Raw genomic sequence first — 8,012 nt, forward strand, 5'->3', positions numbered from 1 at the left:
TATATATATATATATATATATATATATGTATATATATATTGCGTTTAGGTTGGTTCTGTTTTACTTAATTGGTAATTTAATATGATATTCAATAGGATTCTAACTTCAGAAAGTCACAATTTTTAAGTACCAAGTAGCCGAAATAAAATAAGAAAAATCAGTAACGTTCAACTCTGAAAAGATTGCGTCTTTGCAATCCAATCTGACACTCCTAATCCTCATTAGTGTTACAGACTTCCAGTGAATGAAAACTGATAGTTTTTCGGTTTTTCTGTGTCCTCAGTAATTTCAAATACTATTATAGTAAGAAACTGTGAGTTGTAATCTAAAGGTTACATTTTGAAGATTTGTTGGTATGAGAGCTAAATTTGAATTTCAAATGAGGAAAGGTTTACAGCGATATTTAAAAGAGAAGTTTATGTTAATTGCATGGCTATCGGGAAAAACTAAAGGCAGCAGTATTCGTATTAGCTCTACCGTGAGAGTTGTAATAAAAGGTGAAGAGAGCTGTGATAGAAAGAGATCAACTGATGCCAGATCACTTCCTCTAAGTGAGAAAGTCATCAGTAACAAAGCTGCAATAGTAAAACCAACACCAAGAGTATCACTTCCTCTAGTACAGGCTTTAAGTGTAAAGGTTAGAGATTGCATCAATATTCATATACTATAAAGTAAAAGCGCAGCAGCAATTAAAGCCACATTGAGAGCAGTGGTAGCGGTATAAATTACGTGAATAACTTCAAGAAAAACAGCGACAGTAGCAGGAATGAAAGCAACGGCAACGTTGGTGACTGTTTGAAATTAACTCGAGTAGTCGAATGCTGGAAAATACTTAATATAATCAACATAAAAAAAGCAGATTCAAAGTTTTGAAAACAGTGTATCTGAAGTGAGACATGAACTGGTTGGAAATTATATATGAGTACAATGTCCAATGATTCTTTTCCTGTGTCAAATCAACTGCAAGTTTGAACATACTCTCAAAAGAGAAATCTATCTGCTGTACAGACATGCTGTTTTCAAAACGGTAAACTTGAAAGGATACTAAATATATTTGGCGAGTTTTACTAGCAGTGAGAAACATTGCAGGCATCAAAGCAAAAGTCTACCCCTTTCATATGAACATCAATGGAGGCGATTGTGAGACGATATGTTGGATGTCAAACGATTCTGAAGGGACTCTAGAATTTCAGACAAGGTTAAGGCTGCCGTATAAGGTGGTAATGCCAGATATGCTTTCCATAAGTGCTAACGGTTTTATCACTAAGTAACTCATATTAAAATCGAAATAAATGATTAACTCATAGAAACTGCAACTTTGGCTGCAAAAGCGTTAAGTGATGGGAGAAACATCTCATCCTTGACAGAGTTCTATCTATTACAAGGGTGTTAATATCTATTAAAGTAGGGAATCGAACACTTAGACATGTAAAGCAGACATAACGAAGTGCCTGCAGTAGATTTGAATTTACTCTCAATTGTCATATTCATTTCCCTTAACTTCTACTTATACCGGGAAAACAGGAACTAGAAAAAATGAAAATAATGACCTCTTTTTGTTCAAGAAGGAATATTTGCATATTTATCTTTAATACGTCTAGGCAGGTTCTGACACAAAATATGCTGGGCGCAATTTTTTAGACAATAGTATGCTCAACACTCTCGTCTCATTGGCGCAAGACATTCTGGGACACTGGTGTTTGGACATGTGTCTTTTTTGTTTAGTATTACTGTAAACTATGTTTTGAACTTACAAATTTATTCGAATGGCTGATAAATGATATGATGGGAAAATGTTCGTTCCAATTTTAATTCAGTTGGATATTGTAGAAAAATTTTCATTCCATCTATGAGTTTTGCACATAATTTTGCTGTATGAAATATTCGTTTAAGTTAAACGGCAAAGATCTTGAAATACAGAATTTCCGTCAAAATATGAATACCCAAAACTTTTATGTGGTTTAAATGTCAGTCACCAATTTCTTGTTCGAGAAGTATGATGGCTACATGGATCCGAACTAGATAATTTAGCAGATGCGAACTACTGCTATCATCTGAAGTGGTGGCATGAGCAGATGAGATATTTCAGCTAAGGAAAAATTATTGTGTCTAAAACCTAAGGCAAACATTCATGTCTCCACCGCTCGATCAGGACTTCTGGCGTGGAAGAGGTAGAATGGTCCGAGCCAGCCGCATAATACAGATAACTGTTATTAAAGTCAGAGAATGCATCTGGTAAGTTACAACCTGATTAAAATTTTAATTTTAATGGTTTTCTCCCTGCTTTTATAAAGAATTATAACTAACGGTAATGAGTTTTCTTTTCATTATGGGTATTAGATTCTTATAAGAAATTATTTTACTCACTAAATTATGTTCGTATTGATTTAGAGCTCTATGGTGTCCTTGCGTAAAGCTTTCCAGAGAAATTTCGCCATATCGTTATTCTAAATTGCCTAATCAGTGAATGATTTTTACTGAAATCTAGATATATTCTCTGTCAATCGAAAATCTTGAAGACACACTATATACCTGCTATTCAATTTTTAAATCAATTATAATTTCATTAAATTTCTCCCTTTCTTTTGATCAAAGATGACACGTGAATTCTTGAAGGGTTCCATATTTTTCAAAATCACAGACGTGGCTGTGTGTTAAGATGTTTCACCCCCCCCCCCCAGCCATATGATTCCGAGTTCTGACCCACTGCATGACAACCTGGATGGGTTCTATTCTAGCTTGGGGTTGACTAGAGCTTTGTGAGTGGATTTGACAGACGGGAACCGAAAGAAACCCGTTGTACACACACACACGTGTGAATGTGTGTGTTTGTCCTCCACCAGTTCGGCATAAGGGATCAAGAGAATAAGTACCAAGCTATAAAAATAAGTAGTTGGAATCAATTTGTTCGACTAAAACCCAGCGGCCATGCTGGTTCACCTCCAAGGCAGTGCCCCAGGATAGTCGCTATCCAATGCGTGAAAAAAAAAGTTTAAAAAATGAGATATTAGTAATTTGCTTCTTAACATGAGACGTGAAACTTTATCATTTTGTTCAATATATTAAATGTTACTCCCACTACGAAATTTCCAGTGTCAACGTAGAAACAAAAATGAAAAAAAAAAAGGTTCATCCCAGCCCCCAGTGAGGATCGAACTCACGACCCCTGGTTTACAAGACCAGTGCTCTAACCACTGAGCTATGGAGGCAGATGCTGTAGACTGGGTATTTTCTATAAATATTTATTAACTAACTATAAGTAGGCCGTCAGTTAACTTGAAATATTTCTATTGACTACATATTTTTTCACATTCTTTCTCCTGTTTTCATTCCACCCACTTCCTATTATTCTTTCAGACATTATGACTGTGTTGGCTTCTGAGTAGTTTTTTTTTTTTGTTTTTTTTTAAATTCTCAACACGATCCGTTCGCTGAAGGCGATTGTGGTATTGCACTCACGATCATAAGAACGTGGTTTCGATTACCATTCAACTGTAAATGAGAACCCAACTACGGACTGGCATCCTGTACAAGGGGGTGGGGGTGGGGTAATCTCGGTTATTTATGCGCCATACATGGGCCCGGGATCAAAGAGTGCAAGCACACCACCTAAAATGTTTTTGCTCAGGAACTGGGAGTGCAGAGGGTGCAAGTGAATCCCCTACAGTTTTTTTGCCCTGGAACAGAATTGCAGAGGGTGGAAGCGCATCTAAAATTTCTTGCCCGGGAACAGAGGGTGCGTGGGGTGCAAGCGCAGCTTCTAGAATTTTTTGCGGAGTTCAATATCAAAATTTGCACCCCTACTTACTTCTGTCAGGTTTTGAAAACTGCGTAAAAAGTGATCTGTAAAAAAGTTAGGTTTCTTCACAAAGAACAGAAAAAAAAACCCCAGAAATAAATGAAAAAGACGATAAGAGCTAGCTCGTAAAAAAAAATCGGACCTGGGTTTACTTCTCCTAAATAAATTTCGTTTCCGAGCCAGTGATGACACGCAAAAATTAGGTAAACAGCCTTATGTATCCCAGGGCCCGAGACTATTATGTCCAGAAATTTATTTACAGTGCATTTGAGCTGACACAAATGCATTTTATGCCCATCAGTTCATTTTTCTCTCTTATAGGTGTAGACATGGCTATGTGGTTAAGAAACTCGCTTTGAAACCACTTGGTTTCGGGCTCAGTCCCATTGTGTGACACCTTGGGCAAATGTCTTCTATTATAACCCAAGGTTAACCAATGTCTTGTGAGCGAATTTCGTTGACTGAAACTGCGTGGAAGCCCATTGTGTATGTATGTATGTATGTTTGCATGTATGTATGTATGTATCTATCTATCTATTTATCTATCTATCTATCTACAAGGAGATGCTGAAAAATTCCTGGCTTTAAGGGTGTCGCGAAAATTGGAGGCCCAACTTTCCCAGTTCTTTTACAGGGCTTTGAAAAACTGAAGGACCACTGCAATAAAAGTGTAAATATGTTAGAGGAATACAGCCTTGGCTACGGTTGGTCGGTTTGCGTCCTGGGGCGAACGGGATAGAGACACTTGCCGTTTAAATAATAGTCAGTCATGTGATGGACAACAGCAAGGCGGGAAAGGGTTGCTTTCTGCTACGCTCGCATTTGTTAATATATAACCGTGAGAGAGGTGGTTTCACTACATTATAATGAATGTAACAACATGGATTGAAATTGGAACTTTTCAATTTACAATCGACTGCTATTCGACTGTGTTCTGTCATAGAGCGTACACAACCGAGTGTCAGCAATGAGTCAAGAGCAGTGGCGGCTCGTAGATAAAATTAGTGGGGGTGCTGCTTCAGAAAATGTTTAGCCATTGTTTTAATATTGTGTCAATGGAAACAAACATATAAAAAGAAAATTTAGACATAAACTTGATCGGTTCGCATTTTAGCCATTGCCGGGTAGTGTGTTTAGTTTGCTCGCTGAACACCGCCACGAATTCCCCCTTGTTTTTCAAAGATCCCCCCTAAATCACAAAATTAGGTGGGGTGGAATGTGCCCCATTTTTCAAATCCTGGTAGCAACACTGAAGCTGGAAGCAGGATAATAATCTAATTCTACACTTTGTCACATTCAAGAATATAAACACGTTTTTAAGCACAACACACGCAGAGGTAAAAAGAAACACTACTTTTCACCCAGCACTGTCGTTCACGCTGTACTCTCTCTCCCTACTGTGAAACTTCCTATCTCGGACATGTGAGCATGCGCGCAGCAGCCAAATTCCGCGTTGCTGAAACTGTGAAGCGCACAGTTCTATTCAAGGATTTTTGTATTTTTTCATAAACTAGGAGATGGCTATTGACATTAAGCTTAAGGATTATATAATGTGCAAGTATAAAGAAAGAATTAAAGAAAAAAGGACTCATTATATTGAATGTTATCGATAATATTGAGTGGAGATAAGGGGTGTTACAATTCTGCAGTTCCTATACACGAGCCGCCACTGGTGCCAACATCTGCAATTCTAGCTTCCAATTCAGCCTTTCGCTTCCCTTGACTCGTGAATACAGCTTTGAGAAACTTAAAGTTCTTCACTTGTCTTAGTGATGTTCACTAACATGCAGTGTGCCAAACCAGTGTACCAAATTAGCTTCTGTTTCTTTAAGATAATCTGCTGTTTTCTTTTTTATCTCCGAAACATGAAGGGTGGGCTTTTGTGGAACGTCGTTCAGTGAAAGGTAGTGTTATGTTAAAAACGGCTGAGAACTGCTGCTTTATCTCCGACCCTAATATTAAACAAACGAAAAGAACGAATGACTGGGTTTATCATTTTATCATTTATCTTTTACTTGTTTAAGGCTTTAAACTGCGGCCATACAGGGACACAAACTTGAAGAATTTTGGTTGAATGAATCGACCATAGTACTTATTATTTTTTTTTAAAGCCTGATACTTATTCTACCTGTCTCTTTAGTCAAACCGCTAATGTTACGAGGACGTAAACACACAAGCACCGGTTGTAAGGTGGTGGGTAGCGGGGAGAAACGCGCGCGCATGCACACACACACACACACACACACCACACACACGCACATATATATATATGTATGTATGCATGTATGTATGTATATAGGCGCAGGCGTGACTGTGTGGTAAGAAGCTTGCTCTCCAACCACATTGTTCCGGGTTCAGTCCCACTGCATGGCACCTTAGGCGAGTGTCTTCTGCTATAACCTCGGCCCGACCAAACTCTGTGAGTGGATTTGGTCGACGGAAACTGAAAGAAGCCCGTCAAATATATATGTATATGTTTGTGTGTCTGGGTTTGTCCCCCACCACTACCACTGCCATCACTTGACAACTGATGTTGGTGTGTTTATGCCCTTGTAACCTAGCGGTTCGGTAAAAGAGAGCGCTAGAATAAGTACTAGGCATACAAAGAATAAGTTCTGGGATCAATTTCTTCAACCCCAACGGACTTCTTTCAGTTTCCGTCTACCAAATGCACTCACAAGGCTTTGGTCGGCCCGAAGCTATAGTAGAAGACACTTGCCCAAGGTACTACGCAGTGGGACTGAACCTGGAATCAAGTGGTTGAGAAGCAAGCTTCTTACCACACAGTCACGCCTGCGCTTATAATTCTTTTATTCTTTTACTTGTTTCAGTCATTTGACTGCGGCCATGCTGCAGCACCGCCTTTAGTCAAACAAATAGACCCCAGGACTTATTCTTTGTAAGCCTAGTGCTTATTTTATCGGATCCTTTTGCCGAACCGCTAATAACATCGGTTATCAAGTGATGGTGGGGAAACAAATAGACACAAATATACACACACACACGATAGGCTTGTTTCAGTTTCCGTCTACCAAATCCACTCACAAGGCTTTAATTGGCCCGGGGCTATAGTAGAAGACGCTTGCCCAAGATGTCACGCAGTGGGACTGAACCCACAAGCATGTGGTTGGTAAGCAAGCTACTAACCACACAGCCACTCCTGAAGATATTTTTAAAAATAATAAATTTCTTCTGCTACTCAGCTCAGGGATACACGAAATAATTCCTAAAACAATTTTAAATTCTCACAGAAAAAAATTAAAGCAAAATTATTTATATCACAGGGGACACCCGGGATTGAACCGGGGACCTCTCGATCTGCAGTCGAATGCTCTACCACTGAGCTATATCCCCAGCTGCCCATTGCTGACCAAAATAACTGTATTTATTGCGTGATGATGTTATTTCTTTAAACATGCTGATATAAAAAGTTATAAATATCGCGTTAAAAATAAATCAATAAATGCTAGTACTTAATTTGGATCTGAGAATGTTGGAATGTTTGCGAGAATGATCAAATTTACACGTTTTATATCGATTCTAGGTTTTTGTTCCATGTAAATAGTTTGTTTAATTCTTTATTGCTGTTCGTATATGAATGTGTGGGTATGCGCGCGCGTCATATTATTTATATATTTTAGGATATTTGCAAAAGTAAATACACACACACACACTCACACATCTAACCTATGTTTTCATGCAAAATTAAGATTGTTTAATACATATTTAATATCTATTTATTTTCTAATATTATTTAAGTAGATATGTTTGTTGTTTAGTCTCACAGAAGTATTTATTATGCTTGGTAAAATAAATAATTCTGGATATTATATTGCAGACGTCTCTATGTTGGCTGAAGCGAAACAAAAATTGATACACATCCGAACGTTTTGACTATTATATTTACATACGCATTTCGGAATCCAAGGGAGAATATAGTTGTCTTTAGTGTTTAGTTTGCGTCTTCTGTCCCCTACTTAGTTTTCGAAATTGTACATGTTGCATGTCTAGTAATAATACCAACATCAATCATTCTTTCTAAACTTGGCACAAAGCCTGACATTTTCGAAGAAGGAGCTAGTCGATTACATTGATTCCAGTGTTCAACCGGTACTTACTTCATCGACCCCGAAAGAATGAAAAGCAAAGTCGACTTCGATGGAATTTGAACTCAAAACGCAAAGACGGACGACATGCGGCAAGACTTCCGCCC

At 38.2% G+C, this 8,012-nt stretch overlaps 2 non-coding genes across 2 annotated transcripts; both read right to left on the reverse strand.

The window, feature by feature from the left end:
* Window positions 1–3,136: 3,136 nt before the first annotated feature.
* Trnat-ugu (transfer RNA threonine (anticodon UGU)) lies at window positions 3,137–3,209 on the reverse strand. The gene has a single exon. It is a non-coding gene; the product is annotated as a tRNA-Thr (tRNA).
* A 3,872-nt stretch (window positions 3,210–7,081) lies between these two features.
* On the reverse strand, window positions 7,082–7,153 carry Trnac-gca (transfer RNA cysteine (anticodon GCA)). The gene has a single exon. It is a non-coding gene; the product is annotated as a tRNA-Cys (tRNA).
* Between the last annotated feature and the right edge of the window lie 859 nt (window positions 7,154–8,012).

This window comes from Octopus bimaculoides, chromosome 1, assembly GCF_001194135.2.
Source record: "Octopus bimaculoides isolate UCB-OBI-ISO-001 chromosome 1, ASM119413v2, whole genome shotgun sequence".
Classification (NCBI taxonomy): domain Eukaryota; kingdom Metazoa; phylum Mollusca; class Cephalopoda; order Octopoda; family Octopodidae; genus Octopus; species Octopus bimaculoides.